This window comes from Panthera pardus, unplaced genomic scaffold (genome assembly GCF_024362965.1).
Source record: "Panthera pardus isolate Hobbes unplaced genomic scaffold, ASM2436296v1 HiC_scaffold_12, whole genome shotgun sequence".
NCBI classification, from domain to species: domain Eukaryota; kingdom Metazoa; phylum Chordata; class Mammalia; order Carnivora; family Felidae; genus Panthera; species Panthera pardus.
In genome coordinates this window covers 97948387-97975714 of record NW_026526677.1, presented here as the reverse complement: position 1 = coordinate 97975714, position 27328 = coordinate 97948387, and the positions used below count along the sequence as shown (strand labels likewise).

General features: G+C 55.7%; 1 long non-coding RNA gene across 6 annotated transcripts in view; it reads left to right on the top strand.

The window, feature by feature from the left end:
- LOC109278513 (uncharacterized) overlaps positions 1-27328 on the top strand; it is a 52633-nt gene that overhangs the window by 23819 nt on the left and 1486 nt on the right. The window contains exons 3-9 of one of the 6 annotated variants that reach the window (XR_002085701.2): positions 11857-11989; positions 14533-14808; positions 15954-16124; positions 16597-16669; positions 19540-19691; positions 23880-24017; positions 25627-27017. This is a non-coding gene — a long non-coding RNA (uncharacterized LOC109278513). Of the gene's footprint in view, positions 1-7475; positions 7714-11856; positions 11990-14532; positions 14809-15953; positions 16125-16596; positions 16670-19539; positions 19696-23879; positions 24018-25626; positions 27018-27328 lie in introns of those variants that run through there. The other 5 variants (XR_002085702.2, XR_002085700.2, XR_008421278.1 and 2 more) reach the window with 5 other exon arrangements.

Here is a 27328-nt window from a genome sequence, read left to right as displayed (position 1 = left end):
TGTGGGGCTCGAACTCAGCAACTATGAGATCATGACCTGAGCCGAAGTCGGATGCTCAACCGATGGAGCCACCCAGGCGCCCCCAACTTAACCATTTAAAAAAAAAAATTTTTTTTAATGTTTTATTATTTATTTTTGAGAGAAAGAAAGAGAGACAGACACACAGAGCATGAGTGGGGGAGGGACAGAGAGAGAGGGAGACACAGAATCCGAAGCGGGTTCCAGGATCCAAGCTGTCAGCACAGAGCCTGATGCGGGGCTCGAACTCACAAACCGTGAGATCATGACCTGAGCCGAAGTTAGATGCTCAGCCAACCGAGCCACCCAGGTGCCCCCCAACTTATCATTTTCTAAGTGTGCCTGTCTGGTGAAGAGGCTGGGAGGCTCTCCTTGGAGTCCTGACTGGACCAGTGCTGTAACTGGGCCCAGGCCCCAGGGCACAGGTCCTCCCTCTGGTGCCCCACATCCTTCTGGGGCCATTGGAGATGGGTCAGGGCTGGGAGAGAAACTCAGAGCCTTGGGGGGATTAGGGGGTGGGTAGAAAGAAGGGGTGGGATAGAAGACCACCTCTCTTCTGGTGGTCTTCTCAGAGACGTTTAGGGTCTTTCCCAACTCCACATACGAAGCAAGTACCCTAGAGACCTTGCTCTTTGCATTGTGGCACACAGCTTCCTGCTCAATAACGTGTGCAAGATAGGGTGTGGGGGGGGGGGGTAGGGGGAAGCTGGAGGGGGGCAGACTGGTGGCTAGAACGTCCCAGACCCAGGTGGAAGCTGCCGGGATCTCTGGTCAGCACCGGGCACTGAGCGCTATCCACCCTCCCCGTGAAAAGGGGCTCGGAGAAAGGGGGAGACAGGGCACATAAGGGGAGAAACAGGGGGACAGGAGGCACTTCGGGGCGCCTTACCTGGGAAGCCTTTGCTGGCTGCAGCAGCCCTGGGGGCCCCTCCATTCGCCACAGTCACATGTGATGAACCCAGAATGGCCACAGTGGCTTCTGCTTGGCAAAACCTCCTCTTCCTTCTGAGCAGGGTGCCCTGGACAGGAAGTCAGCAGACACTGATTCTGGTCACCCCTCTCTCTGGTCTCAGTTTTCCCACCTACGAAGCCCAGATGACTTCTCAGCCCCCCTCGTTCATGACAAACACATCAGAGTACACATCGGCTGGGCTGTCCAAAGGTGCAGGCCTTGGTTCCCGACTCTCCCCACTCCGTGGCGCCATCTTTCCTTTTCCAGAAGAGGGGCCCAGGACCCCCGACTTGCTGAAAGGCTATGACTGGGCAGGGGTGAAGCCGGCAGTGGGGAGATGCAGGGGGGAAGCACACAGCTCCTGGGCGAGAGCCAATGTTGGAGGGGCCTGCAGTAACACGGGCCCAGGAGACACCTGGGACACCCACGGGAACGGTCCAGATGTGTCTCTTCTCTCCCAGACATGTCCTCCACCCTCAAATTGATGGCCCTTCCCAAACTCCAGAGATCCGTTCAAGCCTCAGGATCCAGAGGCAGCGCCGTGAGGATTTCTGGCTCCTTCTTCTTTTTCTTTTTCTTGGGGGTGGTAGTGTGGGGGCTGCTTCGGGTGAGTTATTTTTCATCTCCCGTGTCCCCAGGGCCCCGGTGCCCGGGTGCCTGTGGGATATTTATGGCTCCCTTGGTTGCAGAGGGGGTCAGGTTGAGCGCACGGGCACCGGGGAGTGGGGGACGGGAGGGGTCCCCGCACGGAGCCTCGTTTCCTGACTGACTGACTGACTGACTGATAGGAACGATAGCATCTCTCCCAGCCCTCCCCGGGGGCCTGTTTACAGAGGAGTTCAGCCGGAGTCATCTCCGCCATCAGACGCACCTCTCTGTCCTGTGGAGATAAACTCATCACTCTCAAAGGCAGGCCGGGAGGGCTGTCGAGGCAGGCGTGCTGAGCCTGTGCGGCCGCACACGCGTGTGTCCGCTTCTTGGCCCTGCTCCCATGCTTGGTGACTGGAGGGGTGGAGGCCTTGCCGGGAGGACTTTCTTCTCCTCTGCCCTTCACGAAAGGCCGGCAGGATGGCTGGGGTGGGGAGCTCCCCACTGCCTGAGGGTGCATGAGTGTGTTGGGGGGGGAAATAGGAAGATGGGGAAAAGGCTGTCACTGTAGAAAGGCAGAGAGAAGTGGGGACCAGCTCAGCTCTGTGTGGGGCCACTGGTCTACCCCACTGGTCTTCTCTGCCTCCCCAGCTGAAGGTCTCAGCCTGTCCTCAGGACGGAGAGACGACCTTTCGGGGGTTCTCCTTCCCCAAACTGCAAACGGAACCAGTAATGTGTAGGATAGCAGTTCTCAGCTTTTTGGGGGTCACAGACCCTTTGAAAATCTGAAGCAGACCCTATCCCTCTCCAAAGGCACACGTGTGCGTGCCTGGACGTGAGCGTGTGTGCACATGCGTAGACTCCTGCCTACTGTTTGTGGGAATTCACAGACCACCCCCCCCCCAGCGCCCTGCCAAATGTCCCACGGGCCACATGGCATGCATTTGTGGGGTGAGGGGCCTCCAGGGACCTGCCGGAGCCATTTGCTGTGTGCTCTGCACGAGCAGGGGCTCTCTGTGGGAGCTGGAACAAACTGGCACGGAGACTGTCACTGTCCTAGGCATGTCCCAAATCTTGGCAAGACAGAGCCCACGTGGGCTTCTCCTGTCCTGCCCTGAGTTAGCAGATGACATTGCCTGGATGGACTGGATATTTAGCGGGGGGAAAAAAACCCTCCTGATTTCTTGAGCTAGAATCTGCATCATCTCCTGAATCCTTTACAAAGGGACAGTAATGAAAATGACCGGGACAGAATGCCATGATCTCATTTAATTCTTACAACATGTCCTGAGGTAGCTCCTACAGTGTCCCATAGACAGAAGAGGCTGGAGGGACGGGCCCCAGATCTCATGGCTAGAAGTTGTCAGGCAGAAGAGACCCAGGCTGTCTACCCTCTGTGCCCTTAATCACACACTGTCCCGGGAGCCTGTGTGTGGACGCCAGGGAATGACTGAGGCCACACTTGGTCACCCCACAAAGTAGCGCCCTCACACTGATGCTGACACGTCAGCAGAATCATGGCATCAGACTGAAGCCACATCCTAAGGACAGAAGGCAGAGCACTCTGTGTGTGTGTGTGTGTGTGTGCACATGTGAGAAGGGACTGGACTTAGGACACACACATGTGTGGGTACTCTGGCTTCCAAGTTCATAGGGGTTCCCTCCCTTGAGGCCCTGAAGGACATATGTGTGGACAGCAGTCGGAGCCCCCTGCTTGGTCCTGTCCAGACCCTGCCAGCCCTCCGACAGCCAGAGTCTGCATGTCCCCCACTGGGACAGTATGGGGGACAGCACATGGAGCTCTGGATTGCAGGCCATTGTCCCAACATCTGCCCACCTCACCCCCTGGGCACCCTCGATCCCCAGCAGGGCCCACCCCTGTTCCCTGGGCAGCGACCAGCTTCCCACTTTACCATGTAAAGGCTTCCTCCCCCTCCTCATGAAGGCATGGAGCTGTGTGTGTGTGTGTGTGTGTGTGTAAAGGGGAGAGGGAGATCAGAAGGGTTTGAGAGCTGCTCAGTGTGGGGACGCACCAGGAGAAAAGATCTGTGGGTGCACGTGGTGGCCGGCGTGGGGGCTGGGGCGGCTCCCCTCTGTTTTCCCTGTCCCTTTCCCTGGTCTGGACTGGGTGCCCATGGGAGCCCTGCTTGGCTGCACACGTGGAGGTCAGCCTGGCCCTGAGAAGCTAACTCTCACAGCCCCAGCCACTGGACAGCCCTTCAACCCCCGCCCAGTGGTCCAAAATGCACCGATGCCCCATCCTCCTGCCTGGTGGCATGGACTGATGCTCCATAACCTGCCTGGATGCATCTGTAGCAGACAGAGGGGGCAGGAGGCCTGCACAGAGCTGAGTGAAATCCCACAGGCCACAGCCAGGGACGGCCTTTCCCGCGGAGGTTCCAGGGCCTCGGAACCAGGAGCAAGAGCGGTGGGTCTCCTTCGTCCCAGGGCCCCTGGGTCTGCGCTGGAGGCTGGGGCTGGGATGGCTTCCCAGCTCAGTGGGTGGCTAGGAGTTACTCATCTTCATAACCCAGAGCAAACAGCAGCGGCTCAGCAGGGAGGGTGGAAGGGGCCTGGCCCACCCGGAGCTTGTGTTGCCAAATTTGTTTGTGTTTATTTTGGTTCCTCTGCACAACGTGGAAACAAATGTGCGTGATGCCGCTGCTGTTCCGTCTCTGCTTTTCACGGGGTGGTGACGAGCCGGGGGTGGGGGTGGGGTGGCTTGGCTCAGGCCTGCCCTTCCCTCCATGAAGAGACCCCCTTTCTCCTGCCCTGGGGCCAGTTCTTCAAGGGAAGTTGGGGGGGCTGGGGTGCAGGGCTGAGAGGTGGGCAGGGGGAGACAAGCCACGCAGTGGCTGGCACCAGGAGTTGGGAGACCTGGGTCTCCTGTTGCCTTGGCCATGATCATGGGTAACAGGGCTAGCATTTCATGGGCACGTACTAATTACCTACATTCTTTCACTTCAAAGATACCCTTACTATCAAAAATACCTACTCTAAAATGATAATCATGTACTACCATGGGAGTGCTAATTATCACTACAATGGCAATCATATTACAATATATAACTGTATCAAATTAACGTGCTGTACAACTTAAATCTATCTAATGTTGTATGTCAAATATATTTCAATTTAAAAAAAAAACCCTACTCTCTCCTTCCTGGCACTGGGAGTACTGTAGGAACAGAAAAGGAAACATCCTCGTCCCCACGGAGTGTACCTTCTGTGAGCTCTACGACATACATATTCTTTCCTCATTTTGCAGATAAGGAACCTGAGGTTCAGAAAAGATAAGTGCTTTCTTTGCCTGAGATCCCTTCACTTGCTCAGCAGGTCCCATACCCTCCGTGGCCTCAGTGTCCTCCTCTGTAAAGATGAGGAGTCAGATTGGAGGCCCTCCAAGGCCTTCCATCCCTGATGGTCTAGGCCAAGGGCATGGGATTTGGAGGGAGAACTTCCCTGGGGTACACACGCATGCCAGGCGCTTGCAGGGAAACTGAGGAAAGGCTTGGCCTGATTTGAAGTGGGTGGACGAGAGGCCGTAGGGAGAGGGCAGCAGTGCTTTGGGTCTGGGACGCTGCTTAGCGGCTTGCCCTCTGCGGGGGGGGGGAGTCAGGCTCTGCGGCTCCAAAAAGGTTCTCTCATCCTCGGGTTAACCACAAAATGCTCCAGGAAGAGAAGTGCCGCGTGCATTCGGTCGTCTATATTAAATCCTGTAGACTGCCTGAGGAGTCTTGAGGGTCCAGGCCCCAAATTTACGGTGCTAGACCCAGAGGGATGAGCAATTTTCAGGACGTTCCCTGCTGGGGCAGCTCGGCTTCCTCCTCCCAGCCCCGGCCTCCAGCCTGCAGTCCAATGGCCAGGGCACCTTTGACCTGAATTGACCTGACATGAGGGAACGGGCAGTGGGGGAGACACCTTGCTTGGAACCTGCAAGGCAGTGAGTGTGTACGAGTTCCGGGTGCCCTGAGAACACGCAGGGAGGGCTGTGTCCACCAGGGCCCCGCCGCTGAGCCGCCGTGAGGGGACCCCGAGGGCATGGGGAGGGCTGGCTGCAGTGGCCCTCGGAGGCTGTGAAGGTCCAGGAGGGCAGACAGAGCTCCTGTCTGAGGAGGAGAAAGCTGGGAGCTGGTGGGAGGTGTATGAGTTGGCGGGAGGCCCTGGAAGGTGAAGCCTTTGCTGATGTGTTCCTCAGGATCAGAGCAGTAGTTTGAGGCCATGGTGGCAAAGTCAGGCCGGATAAAGGACTTCCTAACCGAAATGCTTGTCGTGGCTGAACTGGGGGTGCTGCTTTCTCTGGAAGGAAGACTGCCTAACCTCTTGCCACCTGCGATGACGAAAGGGCAGCACGGCCAGGGGCAGAGGGCTGGAATCAATGACCCCTTCCCTGCCCTCCTCCAGGATCCTATCAATCCCCCAAGTCCTAGGACCTTAGCCTGCTCGACATCAGAAAGGAGCCATGTTGGGGGAGATGCTCCTGTAGTGACGGGGTGCGATGGCCCTTCCTGACCCCCTTCCGTGGAGAGGGGCCCAAAGGGACCTTCTAACACCCCTCCTGCCTCTGCCTCCCCTGCCCTCCCAGGCAGCCCAACCTTATCTCAGCCCCTCTCCTATAAGGCCTTGCGCGGGAAAGTTCTTCTTCGGGTCTGCCCTGCAGCCTGTGCTGACTGGTGGGGAGTCCCCTGGTAACGGCCTGCCCCCCACCTGCGGGGACCTGGGGAAGTGTATTGCTTGTGGCAGCGTGTCAGTAGGCTCCGCGTGGCGCGGCCGGGCAGGGCTGACAGCGGAAATTGGAAGCTGGCTGCTGTTTGACAGGTATATTATTCTCGCTGCCCTCGATTTATTTACCAAACAGCATGCAAGAGCCCCAGAAAGCTCCCAGAAAGAGGGAGGGAGTCGAAGCCGGGGAGGCTTTGAAAGGGTGAGGTGGCCTCGGTGTGCCGACGTTGGCACTGTGTGGAGAGGGGAGTGGGGAGCCAGGCTGATGTGGGTGGCGGAGGCCCCCGGGTCTTTGGGCCATCTGTGGAAACTTCCTCCACGGACCCAGCAAGAGGGGCTTCCTAAGCATCCTGGGGGATGCTTAGTGATTTGGGGTCAAAGTCAAATGAGAGCCCATGCCTCACAGGTGGTTTGGGGAGGGGTCCCTGCCTTGCCTGGCACACAGGGGGAAAAAGAGGGCTACGTTGAAGAGGGGGACCCCTCAGGGGGTGGGTGGGCGGAGCAGGGCTGCCCATCAGCACACAGGCGCCCAGACCTGGGGGGCGTGGGGTCTGACCTTGAACCCACGCCGAACGAGGCACCCTGCTACAGGGTCATGTCTGCCCGGAGGGGGCACCTTTCCCTAGTTTGCTCAAGGGTGCCCCGGAGGCCCAGTGACAAGTCTATGAAGGGAAGCAGGATGTTTGGAATCAGACAGACTGGGATCCTGGCCCATCTGGGCCACACACAACCCACGTGACCCGGGGAAGGTCCCAGCTCCTTGCGCTCGCGCAACAAACGGTAGGAGTAAGAACGCCACTTCTGGGGGCTGCGGAGAGGAAATAAATAAGATAATCCACACGAGTGCTTTGTAAGCTGTGAAACATACACGCGGTTTTTCAGGGTTTCTAAATGAAGAGAGGGAAAAGGCAGAGGGAGCGATTCCCGCGTGCGTCCCAAACGTGGAGTGGTGAGTCACAGGGACGGGAATGTCTGCAGCGTGTTCGGGGTGGGGTGGATGTCGGAATGTGGGTGTGCCCGTGTGGATGTGCTCTGCACAAGATGAGGAAGCTCGGCCCAGGAGCCCTTGGCTGCCGCCTGCGAGTCTGTGCTCCGCGCCTGCGACCGCGTGCTGGTCTGTTACCCTTGTGCCGGGTAGGGTGTGGGGACGTGTTCTGTGAGAGGCTTTTCTGCAATTCTGACGGAGCTCTGCACGGATGCACGGGGTGTGGCGGTGCACGAGGGTTAAGGTGCCGGGGTCGGCGCGCACAGGAGCGTGTGCAACTTGGCGTGTGTACACGCCCCCCCGCCCCCGCCCCCGCACAACGTGAAAGGAGCCTTGCGGTGTCTGCCGTACGTCTCCCGCTTCTGAACCTGATGCAAGATTCATGAAGCATCGGTTTCTAGAAAGGAGGAGATGGCGGTGGAGCGGGGATGACATCCCATCCTGAATGGTGAGTCACAGAACAGAGCGGGGCTGGATGTAAGATTCCTCCCTCTCTGGGGGACGCAGATGCCTGTGCGTATATATATATATTTTTTCCCCCTGCCTTCTGGTCTGGGGACTTCCCTTCCTTGGCTTGTAGTAATGATGATCCCACTGCCCCCCCCCCCCACACACACCGCCCCCACCACCCAGCACGCTGACTGTGGTGCCAGAGGTTGGCGGGTGCAGGCAGGAAAGCGAGAAGTGCTGGGGTCCTAATTCATGCGAGCCTCCTGTGCCCCATCAGATCGGGCGTCTCTGGAAGAGCGGGCAGCTGATGATCTGGGGACCACAGGTGGTAACTGGGAAGCAGCATCTCTGAGGTGGGCAGTCTCCCAGAAACCCCAGTCAAGTCTCCGTGTTGGTCCAGCTCCTTCTTCTCCGGGGTCACCAGACTGGAACTGAGACCCCCTGCAGCGGGTTCGTTCACACCTGCAATGTGCCCCTTGCACCCCATGAGAGGGAGGGGCTCCTGGTCTTCATAGGGCAGCAAGGTTTTCAGGCTTCTTACGCTGGGCCCTGGGTGGAGCGGGACTGGAAAGGCTGCAGAGCACCCATCCTTGCTCTGATGCTGGCACCCAGTTTCTGGTGATGGATATGGCTGTGATGTGGGGTGGGCTGGAAGGGTCCTAAGAGGAGCCCGGCGTGCTGACCCCTGTGGAGGAAGGTGCTGTGGAGGCTGGCAGGGGTGCAGATGCGTATAGCCGGGAACGAGACAGGGAGTCCAGAGGGGCAGGGACCTGTCATGTCCATTTGTGCTTTGTGTACTGGAACTCAGCCCTCTGGGGAAGGAGGAGTGTGGGCAGGGGCAAGGCAGTGCCAGAGAGGCTGGGGGGTCCTCTGTCGCCCAGTCCAGGCCAGGACATGCTCGTCGCCGACAGCCACACGGCCCTGCTCTTCCTGGGTCCCAGACCCGACTGTTTCCTGTGTCCTCTCCCTTGGGCCCCTGCCCCACCACCAGGGAAGCACATGTTTGCGTCTCTGACCCTGCCTGTCAGCCTCGCCCCCCCCTTTCTCTCTGCTTCTCAGCATCCTTCCCCCCTTCTTTCTTGCTCCTAGTTCTGCCCTTGAACTGCTTTCTCCTGAAATCCCATTCCCCATCCTTTCTTTGGATGCCCTCGCTCAGAGGGCTGGTAAATACAGAAAGAGCAGGCCGGGCTGGAGAGAGGCAGAGGAGCCTCAAAGGCCCTCTCCCCAGCCGTCCCCAGATGGGTGTCACCACCCCAGAGAGGAGGGGCTCCTTTGCGACGTGCTCTTGTGCACACACGTGTGCATATGCTCACGCGCGTGCACACACATGGCTCACACACAGCTCCATGCCTTCATGAGGAGGGGAAGGAGGCCTCTAGGCAGGAAAAGAAAGAAGTCAGAGTGACATTGGTGCTTCATATGTATCAGGGCTCTGAAAAGAGAGCGAGCAAACGAGGGGAAGTGGGCAGGAGGCATGCACGCTGGCCTTGGCTTCTCCGGGCCTTGAGCTTCCCGCTAGACCCCTCTAGTGAATGTGGCTGTCTACCTCCAGGCCTGCCGGCTGCCGCCCGGGACTCATCCGGGCATGTGTCCGAGTAGGTCAGCCCTCGAACTCCTGGGGGCTCCGTGCTGATCCTGTGGCCACCAGCCTGAGGTGAAGTGTTGGGACCCCAGGAGACCCTGCGTGGGATCCTGCCCCAAACCCCAGACTCCTTGGCTGAGGACTCAAGACCCTTCACAGCCAGCCCCGCCTTTCTAGTTACCCACCTCCCCATGCCCTGTGTGGCTTCTCATCAACTCCCTGGCGTAGGATACAGCATTAAAAACCCCAGCAATCAGGCGCCAGAGTGGCTCAGACGGTTAGGCGTCTGACTCTTGGTTTTGGCTCAGGTCATGATCTCACGGTTTCATGGGTTCAAGGCCTGCATTGGGTTCTGTGTGCTGACCTTGCTAAGCCTGCTTGGGATTCTCTCTCTCCCTATCTTTTCCCCCTCCCTTGCTCACGCTCTCTCTAAATAAAGAATAAATAAACATTAAAAAAAAAACAACACCCAGCAATACACACTAACAACAACAACAACAACACAATAAAAAGAGTTTGGAAGTTGGACCATCAGATTGGTCCCTGGGAGGGCTGCTTGATCTTGCTGTTTCTGGAGGCCCCACCATCTTCTTTGCTTCGGGTAGTCAGCTTTCTGGGTTTTTCCTTTTCCCAGTCTTTTCTCAGCTGTGTCTCTGAAGAGCTCAGATCACCCTGGCCACAGGGATTGGTCCAGAGATGGGGAAGTCAGCCTTAGGACGTTTGTTGGAAATTCTGGAAGGGGTTCTCTTTCCCCTGGCATGGCCAGGCTGATAGAAGTATACCCAAACATGCTTCGTCTGTGCTCGGGGAGACTCTTCTGGAGAATAAAGCCACACAGGAGAGCAGAGTGCAGTGATGGAGAACACATGTACTCAGTAACCTCAGAAGAGTGCCTGGATACAGCCACACCTGAAACACTGAAACCATACCTCCTCCCGCACAGTTCACTTCCAAGAGCCGGTTCCTTTTTTCTCTTGCTTGCTGAAGCCAGTTTGACTTGGGTTTCTGTCTCTCACAGAGTGAGGGGTTGGCCAGTATGGGGAGGGGACTTAACCTCTCTGAACCTGAGTCTCTTCATCTGTCAAATGATCTCCTTAGGAAACCTGAAAGGACTCGCACTGAAGGGTGGTGCCCCGCAGGCCCGCCGGCAAGAGCGGGAGTGGTCTTGCTACAAAAGCTCTTGCCGTGGTTATCTCACCTGGTCCTTTGGAGAACTCTGTGAGGTCTTAGCGACTGTAATGATCGTGCTCCACTTGGAGGGGAGGACTCTCGCAGTCAGGGATGTAGCAGGTACCGGATCGCTTTCTTTTCATCCTCCCCACCCCCCCAAAAGAAATAAATAAAAACTTAAAGAGAAATCCCCCATTGGTGTAGGTGTCAGCCTCTCCTGAGTGCAGGGTGGGAGCAGACCCTGGCTAACCGCTGGGGTCCTTGGCAGGTGGTCGTTGGGATAAGGCTGCCTGGGAGGGCGGACAGCGTTTGCCCTAAGAGCAGGAGGACACTGTGGTTGTGAATCATCCCGAGAGGAGGAGGGTCCCCGGAGAGGTGGAAGCAGGAAGCCCTCCCTTGAACAGGGAAGTGCTCCCCAGGCACCAGGAACAACTTGTAAGGATCAGCAGGAGCCTGGGGGTCTGGGAAGGGTTCCTGGACAGCGGGGGTTGAAGATGGCACGCGCCTCGTGGAGAACAGCAAAGGCCATCAGAAACTGAGTGTGTACCACGTACCCAGGCCTGGGCTTGGGGTTTCGATCCCGTCGCGCCGGTACGACCAGGTATTGTCCTCCCATCGCTCGGAGGAAGGACCAAGCGCTTCGGGGATAACAGCTTTCTCAGATCACGCAGTTAGGAGGAACCTGGGTTCAGATTCAAGCCTGGGTCGAAAGTTCGTGACTGTAGCTCAAGTGGAGGCAGAGGGGACCAGAGGGGGGGAGCTTTGTGGTGGTCCCCACTTTGGCAATGAGCCACACCATGCCGTGTGAGTCCAACTCCTGTGACTCGGGCGGTGAGTCTTCCCCGGCTATCCCTGCACCCTCGGGCCCCTTGTGATTGAGCCGTCGGGACGTACGGGCAGGGTCAGATGGGCCGCAGCGACAGGCAGCAGGCCTGGCCTGCAGCCTGAGTATGGGTCAGCCGGAGACCCCAAGGGGAAGGTGAAGCTTGGGCACAGAGTCTGGCACAGCGTCAGCTGGGCACTGGCGTCCGTGTGGCCCGCTTCTCCCACGGCCATTCCGGCACCTGACAGCCCCGGGCTGGGAAGGGAAGGCCTGGAGTGCCTGGGCTCGACGTGGGGCTGGCAGGACCCGACTCTCCATGTTCTCGTCACAGAACTACACCTGGGCGAAGCTTCCAAAGGAGCCACCCAGGCTAGGCTTCCCTCCCCAGGGCTTTGGATGCCGGCACCCTCCCAGCCTCCTGTGCTCGCAGCGCTGGAGAAAAGCAAACGCGTGCCCCCGAGCCAGCTGCATGAAGGCGAAGGGTCTGTCCTTCGCTCCCAGATCATGTCAAACTACGGAGTTATAAACGAGATGGAAATACATTTCTAAAGTATCTGCTGCTTTAGCTCTTCTGTTCCAGGTTGAGCTACCCGCTGGTTCCGGAGAAAGGACAAGAAAGCCCAGGGCTGCCCGGAAGCAGAGGCTGAGACTGAGCCTGGGGTCCCACCTTCTCTCCCTGGGGCCCTGCAAAGACTCCAGGTAAGGCAGGAGCAGCTCTTTCTCTTACTCTCTCTCTCTCTTTCCCTCTCTCTCTCTGTCTCTCTCCCTCCCTCTGTCTCCCTCCTTCTCTCTCCACCCACCCCCGTAGCCCAAGGGAGAGACTCTGGGTCCCAATGGGTGATGTGGCTTTCTGTCTTCTCGATCAGCAGCTCAGTGCACAACAGACCCATTTGTAGTCATAGCAGCTTTCCAGCCCCAGCACTGCCACGAGTGCTAACTCAAGGCTGGTGCGGGGACGGCCACCAACCCGCTTTCCTTCCCGCCTTCCGCAACTAGAGCTCAACGCGAGGCAGGGAGCAGGTGGGAGCCTGGGACCCAGGGGTCAACCGGCCCAAGGCCTCCTGGGCCACACCCGCTATGCAGGGCCCTCTCCCAGGGGCAGGGGGTGGTCCAGCCATGTAGAGGAGCACGAGGGATGCCAGGAAATGGACAAAAGGCCGGTGCGAGGGGCACGTGAAAGGCACAGGCGAACCCCGGGTCCCCCGCGTGGCAGGGACCCCAGAAGCCATCCAGCCTGGCGGTTCCTGACCGCTGCAGCACACAGAACATAGCAGGTGACGCTCCCCTGCTCCTCACACATCCAGCTCCTTCCATGTCACACTCACCCTCTCTCCACCCCACACTGCACAAGTGGGGTGATGCCCTGTGCACACAGAGAGCAGAGCTTCGGCAACCCCCGAGGCCACCCAGCGTGCCGTGGCTCCTGTCCATGCTGGGCTTCCCAATTGGACAGACATCCAATAAATATTGGTTGAATGAAAACCTGCGTGCTTTCCACGATGCAGATGACCAGGCCTCACCCCAGCGCCACTGAATCGGAATCTCAGGAGTGGGAGCCTGGCATTTTAATAGTCTCCAGAGCTTCTGGGTGGTTCCAACGAGGCGCGTAGGTGAGAAACCGAGGGTAGAAACGACTTGCCCAGGCCGCTGCGCTCAGTGGTGAGATCAGAAGCCCGGCCTCCGAGGCCGAGTGGTGGGTGATGGGGGTCAGGTGGGCTTGGGCTCCCTGGAGGTAGTGCGCCTGAGCAGGGGTCACAGGTAGTAGGGAAGAGAGGAGGCCCGGTGGAGGGAAGGGGCAGGGGAGTTCTGGAAGGCTGGCGGTGACACTGAGCACATTCATTCCTTTCTGGAGAGAACCTGGAACCGTGGAGAGAGAGGGAGCGGTCGCCCCGCAGCAAGTCTGAGAAGGCTTCCTTGAAAAGGAGCAAGTTGGGTTTCTGTGGCAGTCCAGCCCAGGAGAGGTCACACAGTAGGGGTGGCTTTGGCATGAGAGAAGCAGCAGTCGGCAGACCTAGCCTGGAGTCCGGGTTCTGCCCTCTCCAGCCGCGTCCCCACACCACGCCTCAGTTTCCCCTGTGACCCCCTGATTGAAAAATAGGGGATAATAGCACCAATTCGCTTGTAGTGAGTGTAAAGGGACGACGAGAACACGGGGGTGAAACCACTTCTCCACGGGGACTGGCCAGACAAACAGAAAGAGCTGGGGTCCGGAGTTTCACAGACAAGGATCTGAATCCGGTGCTGCCACTTCCTAGCTGTGCCACCGGGAGACAAGTTACTTAAGTGTCGTCATCTGTAAAATGAGGATAATGAACCTCTGCATCACAAGATAAATAGGAGTTGTCAGCGAGGGAATGTGTCCCTGGCACATAGCGGCTCAATTAGCGTCTCTGTTCCTTTTGCTGGGGGGAGCGGTGTGGCCTGGCAGAAAAGTGGCATTCAGGTCTGGCCCCTCCCCTGCCCAAGTGGCCTGACCTCACCTCACCTCTGTGAGCCTCAGTTTCTGCACGCGCGGTGGGGGGGGAAGTGGAGTATAACCCGAACCTCACCGGAGGACTTTGCAGAGGAGGAGTTTACTGGAGGGGTTCCCTAAATGAGGGGGGACTGCTGTCAGCCAGAACGACCAGATAAAAGCAGCCATGAATAATCAAGGGCCACAGGGCAAAGGGGCCGGGAGAGGAGGGAGGTGATGGGGATCACAGGTGGCCAGCACCCAGCCCCACCTCGCAGCGCCCAGCGCACCCGGCCTCGCTCCAGCCAGAGAGCAGCTCCGGGCGCGCTCCGGTCTGGCCCGGCCCGAGGCCAGTCTGCCGCCCGCCCTGCCTGGCATTGATGGATGCTGGGGCTGCAACAGCGGGCTGGAGCCAGGATCAATACTCTAATCAACACCACACGGAACCGCCAGCGCTTTTCCCCTCCCCGAACTTGGGGGGGGACGTTGGGGGTTGCTGAGAAGGGGGAGAGATTAACTCCAACGCTGAGAACTCGCTAGATGAATAATTGAATCAGTGGGAGAGGAGGAGGGTCGGGCAGCCGCACCGGAGCCACCCCGGCTGCCGTTGGGGGCCCGGAGGCGGGGGCCTCGTGGACTGCCCTGGCCAGGGGAAGGGATTTGGGACCAAGGTGCAGGCTCGGGTGGGGGATGGCACGGTCATCTGCTGCTTTGCAGCCCGTCCGCTGCGTGCCCCCACCCCTGGGATACGCCAGCTTATTATCCTCACCCTGTCCCCTTCTCCTTTCAGGCCTCCTGCAGGACCCTGGATCTGAGGCTCCCACACAGACTCCAGAATGGCCTTTCCTTCCACGTCTGAGTTCCCTTCTGCGCGGGGTCCCAGGTCTTCCTCCACCCCATGGGCCAGAACCTTTTATCTGGGAGCCCAGGGCTCTTTTCCCGGCCTTGCCCTGAGGGAGGCGTCTGAGTCCCGGAAGCTCACCTGCCGTAATAGCTTTTGTCCACTCGCTTCCGAGGCACCACGCCTCGCTCTCCTGAGTGGCCAGTGCCGTGATGAGTGTCGAGGGTGAGTTGAGGCCTTTGCTGTCCCCCTCCAGCCCCTGGTGCCCTGCTCCACTGCCTCTGTGGTCATCCTAGGGCCTGTGCACCCCAGTGCCCTCCAGGGAGGAGGTCTGGGCATCTCCCACTCGCCCACCTGCCCCCCACCCCCTACCCGGCGTCGAGAGCCTTGCAGGTGTAACATCTGAGCCCCACGGGAGGCTCACGGGGGAAAGGACTCGGTCCTGGTTTATGGCTCTGCCAGGGTTTAGCTGTGTGACCTTGGAAGAGTCACTTCATCTCATTGAGCCCCTCTTCACTCAGCTATACAAGGAGGATAATCGTCTCTGCCCTCCCGGCCCTGTGAGGTTTCTGAGGGGAGAAAATGCAATAATGCTTCCTAATGGCCCAGGAAGGCTCAGCCAGGAAGGGGCAGGATGGGGCTCAGGCCGACGCTGCTGACTCCACACCCCGTGATATCAATCCGCCAAAGCCGGCCGTTTCCTGGTGTGGAGACAGTGCAGGAATGCATGCATCGGATGCATGTGGGTGGACCTTGTGAGCAGTTGGGGGGTCAGGGACGGGACCCCACACCTCATCTTTTGTCATCTGTCACCGGTTCCTGCGTACCAATCCCAGGTGTCCACGGAGGTCTGTGCTCAGGGTCAGGGCTCTGGGAAAAGGAAATGTGACTCCAAAGCCTGGCTGAACCAGGGAGGGTCTATGGTCAGCAATACTGTCCCCGGCCGGCCCCCTTTATTCCTCTCCCCAAACCACCTGTCACAGCCAGGAGAGACCTCCGAGACTTTATAGAGGAGATCCCTGAACTGACTCCAAGGCCACTGCTCTCTGCGGGGAGATTAGTGGTTTGCAAACTGGGTTCCTGGGGGACCCCGGGCCTGTGGAGATTGCCCTGGAGGTGCCACGATGGGGGTGGGTAATGGAGGTTGAGTAAAAAGGGCTTTGCCTCCTCTCCTCTAGCTCCATTTGAGAGCCACTCCCTCCTCTTTGATCTGTATGTCACTTCCTTGAAAAACGTCTGAAAAACAGTGTGAATATTCCACCTGGCGTCAGTCTCCTGTGCCCAGACTGTGCACCCCCCGCCCCCCGCTCTGTCCCTCCCCTGCGGACTGCCCTCATCCGTCCCTGTGTGGTTCTGTGCTTTTTTTCCAGACCATGATCCTCTTCACCTCTGTGTGCCTCTCTAAAATCAAAGCCAGTCCTCTAACCATCCAACCCGGCCTCTGCCAAACAGACCATAGCAGAGCCCTCCCACATATCGACGTGTATTTCAGCCCGGGGTCTTCTGAAGATGATGCCTCCGTTCGCTTTAAAGGTCTCGGGGTAAGCCAGCCGAGGAGACGCTTCTAGTCAAGGAGGTCTTTCGGGGCTTCTTCCCCCACAGCGAAACCAAATCCCTGCCCTGCTGCCTGGCCGCCCAAGGTGCTCCTCGGGGCACAAAGCTGAGTCTTGCTGCTGAGACCGGGCAGCCAGCGGGAGCGGCAGAGTCTGTGGTGGGGCGGAGGGAAGGAGCACAGGGTCCGGAGCCTTCTAAGCCTGGCTCTGCCCTGATCTGGGGCAAGCACTGTGCTTCAATTCCCTGCTCAGAACTGGGGGTGACGGCCAGAGCATCACCTCCTAGGGTGGGCATGAGAATGCCAGGACAGAATTCACGGGGAGCCCTAGAACGGTGCCGGGCGCAGGGTGCCCTTTGACCTTGTGTTTGCTGTTATGGGCAAGGGCGGGAGCAGAGGCAGACCCAGCCGCCCTGCAGGTGATTCTTACCTCTGAAGTCCTTCCATGCCCCACACTCCAGCTCACGTCATCCCCACGATCATCCCAGTGCCACGTCCCTGTTTTGCAGATGTTGAAATGGAGGCTCAGAGCAGGTCTGTAAACCTTCCCCCAGGGCCCCGCATTATGAGGGGGCTGACTCCCAACCCATCCACCTCCCTGCATTGCACTTAAACTGCCGAGGGCTGCCCGAGTCTGCCTGTTCCAACGTCACGTTCGCACCCAGGGCCCCCTCCAGTGCGCACCGCACTGGCCGCTTCCTGAAACTGTCCCGTCTTCCCAGGCAGCCACGCCCACCCTGTCCCCTCTCCACCTCTCCCCTCCATCCCCTTCTCCCAAGATTTGGTCTGCTGAGCCGCTGCATCCCTCCATCCGTTCTGTTCATCCTCACTTTGGCTCGAGGGCCTGACCTAATTTACGGGTGGCTGGTTAGGGGAGGTTGTGTGTGTGTGTGTGTGTGTGTGTGTGCACATGTGTGCATTTGCATGCGTACACGCGTGCATATCTGGGGGACTGCAGAGCAGAGGGAGCGTCTAGTGGGGGGGTAAAGAGTACCAGACCGGGGGAGCCGAGCTGGGGAACTTCAGCTGGGCTCTGCAGATTACTGGCCAAGTATATGACCGGCAATAGGTACTTAATAAATGCCCACCAAAGGGATGCATGTGTCCCCAGCGCAGACTCTGGAGGGCAGTATCCAGAGCAGGGCTGCAGTGAGGCTTTCTCCTCCCAGGGCAAAGTGTCTGTCATCTGTCCGTGGCTGCCCTCTGTGGCCTGGGTGTGTGGGGAGGGACCTCGAGCTCCCTCGTTCATTGTCCAGTGTGTAGATTCCATCCTGGATGTAGAAGCCCCCTCCCCTTGCCCCTGCCCCCTGCTACGGAAGCTGTAGTGGAAACGAGCAAGCGGGACCTTGGGGACAAGTCCGGCACCGACCGGCGCTTGTCAATGCTAGGGGACCTCGGGCAAGTTGCCTAACCTCTCTGAGCCTCGCTTCCCCTTTGGTGAATGGAGGCTCCTCCTCTCTGCTGTGATGGTCTCTGGGAGTTAAGTAGATGCAAGGAGACTGCAGGGGCGTTCTCACATGAGGACTTCCTCTCGTTTATACAATAGGGATATTTGGCTCTGTGTCCCAGGGCCAGTGTGCAGGTTCCTCAAGACGGCTCATGTAGAGCTCTTTGCACACTGCATGGTATGTAGCAGGGGGTCGACAAAAGCAGCTACTTCTAGGAAGTAAGCGGCCAGCTCTCCCCCCAGGCGGGTCAACCCCCAGCTTACTTCTTCCCCTGGCAATGCAATGCAGATGCCGGCAGCCAAGCCCAGGAACTCTCTGGGTGTTCCATCTTCCAGGGTTTTTTTTTTTGTTTGTTTTTGTCCCAGGCAAACCAACCACTGATGAACCTCCTGCCTCTGGGACAAAGTGGTCCCCAGCATGACTGTCTGGGGGTCCTGGTGGGGCCGTGTTCCCGGGCTGGAAGAGGGACTGTATGACCTTTGGCTCTAGGGGTTTAAACTCAGCCCTGGTCTCCACCTGCCCTCTGGCGTGGGCAAGAGGAGGCAGGGTTCTGGGCCCAAGAGGCCTGGTGGGAAACACATAGCTCGCTTGGCTGCTGGTTGGGAAGGGAGGAAAGCTCAGGGAGCAGGGGCTTGGCCTGGGGGAGCCCCATCTTATTCTCACCCTGGCGGCAAGAGCTGGAGCCCAGGCTGGAGGGCAGGCTGTGGGCCAGGACACCCGAGCTCCGTCCCTGACCTTTCCGGTAATCCGTGGGCACGGTGTGAGGTCAGTCTGGGCATGGGCTTCCCCACTTGTGGACTGGGGTGCCCCACAGCACTCTTTCCAGCATCATCAAGGGGCTGATAAGATACCGGAGACGGCAGACCCCTCTGTGAACGGCAGGTGCCACCTTGCGTGTCCTCTGGGCAGGCTTCTAGCCCTCTCCCTGCCACCCTCCCTCCTCCATCCTGTCTGGACAGCAGCCGGTGGCCCACGGGCAGAGCCTCTCCCCAAGCTCTCCGTGGCCTGGCCGTGGCCTCACTAGAGAGCACATTTCTGCTCCATTAGCCGGCCATGAAATGTGTTCAGAGTTTCCTGACGGGCACAGAAGCTGCCACCACATAAAACAGGCAGAAAATGAAACGCTCATCTTCCTCCCGGACCTGGTATTGGCGGGTCAGTTCTGTATGATCAGCCCTCAGACTGTGGGCTGGAAAGACGCAAGATCCCAGCTCTGCTCACCACCCTGAAGAAACAACCTGCTTGTGGCAAAAAAAAAAAAAAAAAAAAAAAAAAAGGAAAGTTGAAATACAATCACAGTTTAGTTCAAGTTGGATATTAATAGCTTCAGGGGCAGGGCTCAGAAAGAAAGAGGGGAGGGCAAGGAGAAGGGGAGAGGGAGCTGTGAACACCATCAACATCCAATTTCCTTGGAGAATCAGGAACCTGCAAGGCTCTGGTCTGGGGTGGGGGAGGATGGGGTGCTGCTGCCTGGGCACCGTGGGGGCCCCCAGCCTCTGGCCCGCCGTCTCACCGGCCCGGACGCCTGTCTCCAGCTCCAGCTGCCCCCTTTTCCATGCCTCGGTGCGCAGTGCTCTCCGGCCGGTCCATACGTGCCCGGGGCTGTGGGCTGTCATATCTGTCGGAGACGGGGCCGGGGCCACACCTGTGGGGATGCTGCTGTGACTTACCCATCCCTGGCTGCGTGAGCGTGGGCTGCTGACGGCTCATAGCTGCCCCTTCTGCAGAGATCTGCCCTCTGGGCAGTGGGTTACCTCTAGCGGCTCCTCAGGGCACCCACCAGCCAGCCAATGACGGGCTGACGCAGGGAACAGTGGGCTGAGCGCCTTGCCAGGAGTGGAGGTAATATTCTTGGCTGATTTATGTTCCAGGGTGACCCATGCAGTGACTTGCCCTGAGACCCTCATGCCCTTCCCTCTGCTGCTTCTCTTACTTTTTTACGTGTTTTGGCTGAAGGGGACTCCCTCAAGAAATCATGAATCCCGAACCCCTGCCTCAGGCTCTGCTGTTGAGAAACCCACGCTTAAGAGCAGCTGGGTGGCCTGGAGCAGGACATTGGACAATCTGAGCCTCAGCGCCCTCAACCAATCCCTCGGGAGGTGCTGCAGGTAGGTAGGTAACTTTCAAATTCGGTGACATACAACACACACTTATCATCATCCCACAGTTCTTGGGGGCAGAAGCCCGAATGGGGTCTCACAGGGCTAAAATCAAGGTGTCGGTGGGACTGCATTCCTCTCTGGAGGCTCAGGAGAGGGGCTGTTCTGCTTCTGGAGGCCTCTCCATTTCCTTGACTTCGTGGCTCCTACTCCCCATCTTCAAAGCCAGAAGTGGCCAGTGAAGTCTCCCTTGTGCTCTGTCACTCTGAGCCCAGCTCTCCTGGCCCCCTCTTTTACCTACAGGGACCCTTGTGATCGTGTTGGGCCCACCCAGATAATCCAGGATAATCTCTCCATCTCAAGATGCTTAGCCTAATCATCTCTGCAGGGTCTCTTTTGCCATGGAAGGGAGTATATTCACGGGGAAGAGGAGGGAGACACTTGGGGGGCATTATTCTATGTACTGTATACCCGGTGGATCTCAATCAATATCTCCTCATTTCCTCTCCGTAGGCATGTTATCGCACCCCTATGAGACTATTCCTACATCCTTAATTTAAAGATCATGGTGGGGGTTAACAGGGATCAACGGTGTGTGTGTTGGGGGGGGGGGATTGCAGACGGGCATAGAGAAGTAGAGGCTAGTCCTATGGACTTATTTTTTTTTTAATTTTTAAAAGTTTATTCATTCATTTAGCAAACGGGGAAAGGGCAGAGAGAGAGGGAGGGAGAGAATCCCAATCAGTTTCTTCGCTGTCAGTGCAGAGCCCACGTCGGGGCTTGAACTCACCAACTGCAAGATCATGACCTGAGCCGAAATCAAGAGTTGGACACTTGACCGGCTGAGCCACTTGACCAGCTGGGTCCAGGTGCCCCAGTCCCACGGACTTAGTGATCTCCCGTTATGGTCCCTACTCCAGATTCCGTGCCCTGTGTGTTCTCCTCTGAAGGAAGCCCTTCTCCTTGCCCTCCTGTGTGCTAAGTTTTCTGGGGATACCTCTGTAGGAGAAGAACCCCGAGTTGCCCTTGAGAATGGGATAGAGAGGGGAGGGCTTCTGAGCCTGTTGTGGAGAGGGGAGAGAGGAGGGAGTGCTAAGCCCATTTCTTACCCACCGTTTGCCCGGAGCGTGACTTCTTAGTGTTGGATATTCAAGAAGGGACGGGCATCAAGATAGAGAGTGAGGAACGGCTACAAATGGACGGGGTTCTGTGAGATATGCAGGCACTTGGGATTCAGTTGACGGCCATCGCAGGACCAGGATCAGAAACCGGGCCTGTCGCAGCCAGACTGCTGGTAACTTCCCTTATTTATGCTCTTTAACTTCCGGTGAAGTTCCTTACGAAAAGGCCACCTGGGTCAGTTGTGTTGAGGAGAAGAAAAGGAAGGGGTTGTGCTTGAGGAATGCTTGGGGGGTGGGAGAAGGCCCCAAGTTGGTGGGGCAGCAGAGGTGGATGTGGGGACCTCCAAGAGGAGGCAAAGGCATTCAGGGGCATCACCTCCTCCAGGAAGCCCTGCCCGGGCTGGGCTGAAAACCCTCGACTTGTCTTGCTGCTCCATTGTAATGATCCGGTTAGGGGTCCATACACCATGCTGGACTAAGCTCCTAGGGGATGGGGGCCCTGCCCTGTTCTTCCTGAATCCCAGAATCCCGCTGTCAGTCACCGCTCACTGAGGCAAGGGACCAAGACAGGAGCAAGTGACTGCCCACCCCCATCACACCTGTCCCGTTGGCAAGTCTGGCCTGGCAAAGAAGCCCGGTCAAGACGGGGGCCGAGTCTCCCTAACGCTCTGCAGACCAAGTCCAGCCTTTCTTTTTTTTTCTTTTTAATTTTTTTTTAATGTTTATTTATTTTTGAGATAGAGAGAAACAGAGCATGAACAGGGGAGGGTCAGAGAGAGGGAGACACAGAATCTGAAACAGGCTCCGGGCTCCGAGCTGTCAGCACAGAGCCCGACACGGGGCTCGAACTCACGGACCATGAGATCACGACCTGAGCCTAAGTCAGACGCTTAACCGACTGAGCCGCCCAGGCGCCCCAAGTCCAGCCTTTCTCTGGCCAATTATATACTAAGAACAGAAGCTGCTTGAAATGTTTTCACTCGGCTTGACAACCATGGTGTGAGTTCTGGCCACGAAGACAGATTTGAGATCAGTTGTCTAGTCTGTTAGAATTCTCTGACAGACCTTGGGCAGGTCACTTTCCTCTCGTGGACTTCCTTCTCTCTCCTGCCCCCCTCAGTTTCTCCAGGGGTAACTGACAAGTAAAATTGGAAGATATTTAAAGTGTACATCATGGTGATTTGATATATGTATACATCGGGCCAGGATCCCCCCATCTAGCTAATTTTTGCAAATGCATCTCTTGTTTGTTTGAAATGTGAGAACATTTCAGTTCTACTCGCTTAGCAAATTTCAGTGATGCGATACACAGTGCTCTCACAGTGGTCACCATGCCATACGTTAGATCTTCACGTCTCAGTCACCTTATAGCTGAAAGTTTGCATCCTTTTACCAACGTCTCCCTATTTCTCCCCAGCCCCAACTTCCACTGTTTGTTTCTATATTTGACCTTTTTAAATTTTTTAATGTTTTATTTATTTTTGAGAGAGAGAGAGAGAGAGAGCAGGGGGAAGGGCAGAGAGAGAGAGAGAGAGAGAGAGAGAAAACGAGGATCCAAAGCAGGCTCTGCTCTGACAGCAGAGAACTCGATGCGGAACTCAAACTCACGAACCTCAAGATCATGACCTGAGCCGAAGTTGGTGCTTACCTGACGGAGCCACCCAGGCACCCCTCTATGTTTGACCTTTTTTTTATTAAAAAATTTTTAAAACGTTTATTTACTTTTGAGAGACAGAGCACAAGGGGGGAAGGGGCAGAGAGAGAGAGAGGGAGACACAGAATCTGACGCGGGCTCCAGGCTCTGAGCTGTCAGCACAGAGCCCGATGCGGGGCTCGAACTCACGGACCGTGAGATCATGACCTGAGCGGAAGTCGGATGCTTAACCGACTGAGCCACTTAGGTGCCCCTGCTTATTAATTATTTTGATCTCGAGGCACTTGAGAAACAGCAGATGCAGGAAGGGCTCTCTGACCTCCCCTTTCTACCTAAAAGCAGGTCCCAACGTTTCCCGGGAGAAAGATGCCCTCCTTGTACCAGGAAGAAGAGAACATTCTCATCACCAGAAACTGAGAGTCAACACCGAGAGGGTTCTGTGCAGACAGACTCCCCAAAGTAACTCTGATCTTCCATCACTAATCACTGTGCCACAGTTACTGGCCCTGGTCTAAGCACGTCCGTCTTGTCACGTCCCCACAATTTACCATTCTTTATTTAAAAAGGATATGAACTTGGGGCTCCTGGGTGGCTCCGTCGATTAAGGGCCCGACTTTGGCTCAGGTCATGATCTCATGGCTCGTGGGTTTGAGCCCCGTGTTGGACTCTGCACTGACAGCTCAGAGCCTGGAGCCTTCAGATTCTGTGTGTGTGTGTGCGTGTGTGTGTGTGTGTGTGTGTGTGTCTGCACCTCCTCTGCTTGTTCTCTCTCTCTCTCAAAAATAAATAAGTAAACATTTAAAAAATAACAAAAAATAAAAAGGACATAGGGGCACCTGGGTGGCTCAGTCAGTTAAGCATCCAACTTCGGCTCAGGTCATGATCTCACAGTTTTTGAGTTCGAGCCCCACGTCAGGCTCTATGCTGACAGCTCAGAGCCTGGAGCCTGCTTCGGTTTCTGTTTCTCCTTCTCTCTCTGCCCCTCTCTCCCCCTCTCAAAAATGAATAAACATTAAAAATTTTTTTTAAATGATAAAAACAAAAAGGATATACCCTTTGGAACCTAATGGTTTCTTTGGGTCTTCATTTTCCTTTTGAAGATTCTTGTGTACAAGTATAAATTTTTTTTTTAAATTTTTTTTTTAACGTTTATTTATTTTTGAGCCAGAGACACAGCATGAAAGGGGGAGGGGCAGAGAGAGAGGGAGACACAGAATCGGAAGCAGGCTCCAGGCTCTGAGCCATCAGCCCAGAGCCCGACGCGGGGCTCGAACTCGCGGACCGCGAGATCGTGACCTGAGCTGAAGTCGGACGCTCAACCGACTGAGGCACCCAGGCGCCCCACAAGTTTAAATATTAAATAAGGTGTGCATGCTTTTTTCCTGTTTTCTTTTTCATGTCTTATGTCAGTTTAATTCTTAGGCCCAGCCATGGAACCTAAGAGGATAGAAGGAAGTTTTTCCTCCTCTGCATCATATCCATCACGCCCCAAAGTTTCTTCCTGCCCATTGGGAATCCCTCCTTCCCGCTCCTGCCCTCTTTAAAGCCTGTGGTTCTAAAGTGAGTAGACGGCTTCCATTCTGATGGCAGGAATGAGGGTTTACAAATTGAGAGGGTTCCCTTCTCGGACTAGGGAGAAGAGGGGTATACAGCTAGGTAATTTCTCTGCAGGGCTAGCGTGGTGGGGGTTTGGGGAGAGGGCTGGAGAGGTGGCTTAATTGGCAGGGCTGGGAGCTCTGTCAGGTGACAATGTCACGGGTGCTGATAAAGATGAAAATTTTAATGCATAAGAAAGGCCCCTCCTCCCCTTCACCTGAGTGCATGGACCTGGAGGACAAAGAATGGGAGAAAAAAGGAGGGATTGGTGCTGAGCCTCAGTGGAGCAAGGAAAAAGGGACCTGAGAAGAGGAGGAGGGTGTATCCAGGAGAGACAGGTGGAAATAGGGTTTTCTGGGCCCAAGGGCGGGCTGGGGCAGAATAGAAAGTAGAATTCTCCTAGCAAAGGTGGGGCTGTCAGCTCTGGTTCCTTCTATTCAAGTTGGTTTAAAAAAAGAAAAAACAGGGGCGCCTGGGTGGCTCAGTCGGTTAAGCGGCTGACTTCGGCTCAGGTCACGATCTCGCGGTCCGTGAGTTCGAGCCCCGCATCGGGCTCTGTGCTGACAGCTCAGAGCCTGGAGCCTGTTTCGGATTCTGTGTCTCCCTCTCTCTCTGCCCCTCCCCTGTTCATGCTCTGTCTCTCTCTGTCTCAAAAAGAAATAAACGTTAAAAAAAAAATTAAAAAAAAAAAAAAGAAAAAACATATACTAAGCACCTACTATGTTCCACAATATGGACGGACCTGGAAGGTATTGTGCTAAATGCAGTAAGTCAGGCAAGACAAATACCGTACGAGCTCTCTTACAGGTGTAAACCAAAAAGCAATAAACGACAAACAACAATCCAGAAATCTCAACCCATGGATACAGCGGACAGATTGGTGTGGTGGTTGCGAAAGGTAGGGGGAGGGGGTGAGGGAAATAGGTGAACTGTTTTTTTTTTAAAATCTATTTTAAATAAATTTGAATTAAATTTAAAATTGAATAAAAAATTCCTAAAAAGCAGATTTGGGACCTGTTCGCCTCCCACTCACCCCACTCCTTACCTCCTGATTTGGAATTTTAGAGGGGCCATGCGTGATTCTAGAATCCCAACTTAATAAGTATCCAGGTATCTCCTTTTTAATGTAAACCCTTAATGAAAGAATGCATGCGTAAACGTGCAAAGTCATAAACGTGCAACTTGGTGAAACCTCGCAGGGTGAACACAGCACGTCTGGAAACGGAACCTCACCAGCCCCCAGAAGTCCCCTTTGCCCTATTCCAGCCTCCCCGCTCCCTCCACCAAGGGTAAGCACCAATCTGGCTTCTAGCTAAACTAAATTTGCCCTTCCCTTTCCGACTTCCCAGAAATGAGACCATAAATATGTACTCATTTGCGTCTGGCACAATTTCCCCGAGCAGTAGGTGAATCTGGGTAAAGGTTTTCTTCTCTCTGCACTACTTTAGAGATTGATTTCTATTGCCTATGGCCGTCACTCGTTCGTTCTTATTGATGTCTCGCATTCCTTTGTATGATTATGCACGATTTATTTATCCGTCCTTCTGTTGATGGGCATGTGGATTGTTTGCAGGCGTGCTGTTGCGAACGGCGCTGCTGTGAACATTCTTGTACGACGAGACTTTGGCGCCTGTCTGCGCACACTTCCGCTGGCGAGGACTGCTAGGCCAGCGTGCGTGCTTGTGCTCAGCCTCCGGAAATAGTGCCCGTGGCAGCAGCTTCCAGGATGGTTCCATTGATCCCTGCTTCTCGGTGTTCACACTTGTTCTGGACCGAGCGTTTGGGTCCTGCCCCAATTCGTATGTTGAAGCCTTAGGGCTTCCCGGGGTGGCTGTAGTCGGAGACGGGGCCTCTGTGGAAGTAACGAAGATTAACTGACGTCCTAAGAGGGGCGCCCTGATCTGATAGGATGGGTGTCCTTATAAGAAGAGATCAGGGAACTAGCCTGCTCTCTCTTATTTGCTTTATCGTGTGTACTCTCTCACCACGCTGCCCCACTCCACACGCACGCACACACACACACACACACACACACACACACAACGCTTTCTGAACCTTGAGAGTAAGTTGTGTGCATGATGACCTTTTACTCCCAAATGATTCTGTCTGTATTTCTTAGGAATATTCCCGTACATGATCACCCTGCAGCTACCAACTTCAGTCGGCTTGACGTTGCCATAATACTTCTATCTACCTTACTATCTGTATTTCCATTTTTGAAGTTGATCTAATAATGCCCTTTGTGGCGTCTTCCCTCTTCCAGTACAGAATCCTGTCTAGAGTCAGGCATTGTTCTTACTGTCACGTCTTTTCAGTTGCCTTCAATCAGGAACATTTCCATGGCCTTTCTTTGTCTTTTATGACATTGACATTTTGAACAATACAGTCCCTCCCCCTCTTCCCTCTCAGATGGAACGTTCCTCATTTTGTTTGTCTGATACTTTCTTGTGATTAGAGGAAATATTGCTTTGCCGGCTGGCATCCTGTGCAAGTGGTCGCCGGGTCTCGCATCCGGGGCCACACAGTTTCTCTCTGCTCCTCGTTAAGGATGCTAATTTTGATCACCTACCTGGTCCAGGTGGGGTTCAGTGATATTTTTTCCCTGATAAGCGACCTGTGAGGACATTATACTGTGAGCAGGAACCCTCTTTTTGAAGGTAGCTTAATTCAATGTAGTCTAACTTACTGGCTTTTTCCTTTATAGTGGATGTCTTTTGTGTCCAGTCAAAAAAAAATTTTTTTTTTTTTTTTTTTTTTTTTTGCCTAGCTCAGCCTCTAAAGGTATTCTTCTAGTTTCTTCTAAAAGCTTTATTATTACTAGACCTTTGACATTTAGATCTGTGATCCACCTGGAATGGAGGTTTTTTTGTGCCTGGTGTAAGCTAGCAGTCAAGACGTGGAAATCCAAGTAATCCGGATGTTTTTATTTATTTATTTCTGTTTCTTTTTTTTAATGTTTCGTTCATGTTTTGAGAGAGACAGAGTGTAAGTGGGGGGAGGGACCGAGAGAGAGAGGGAGACACAGAATCCGAGGCAGGCTCCAGGCTCCGAGCTGTCAGCACAGAGCCCGACGTGGGGCTCGAACTCACGGACCGCGAGATCATGAGCTGGGCAAAAATCGGGCGCGTAACTGACTGAGCCACCCAGGCGCTCCAATCCAGAAGTTTTTATTAATAATTTTTAGTTCCGCAAGAAATGCATGACTATGTACCCTCCCCCTAAAAAATTACAGATAATGCTAACATCCTCTTTCCCCCACCCTCCCCATGCTCCAG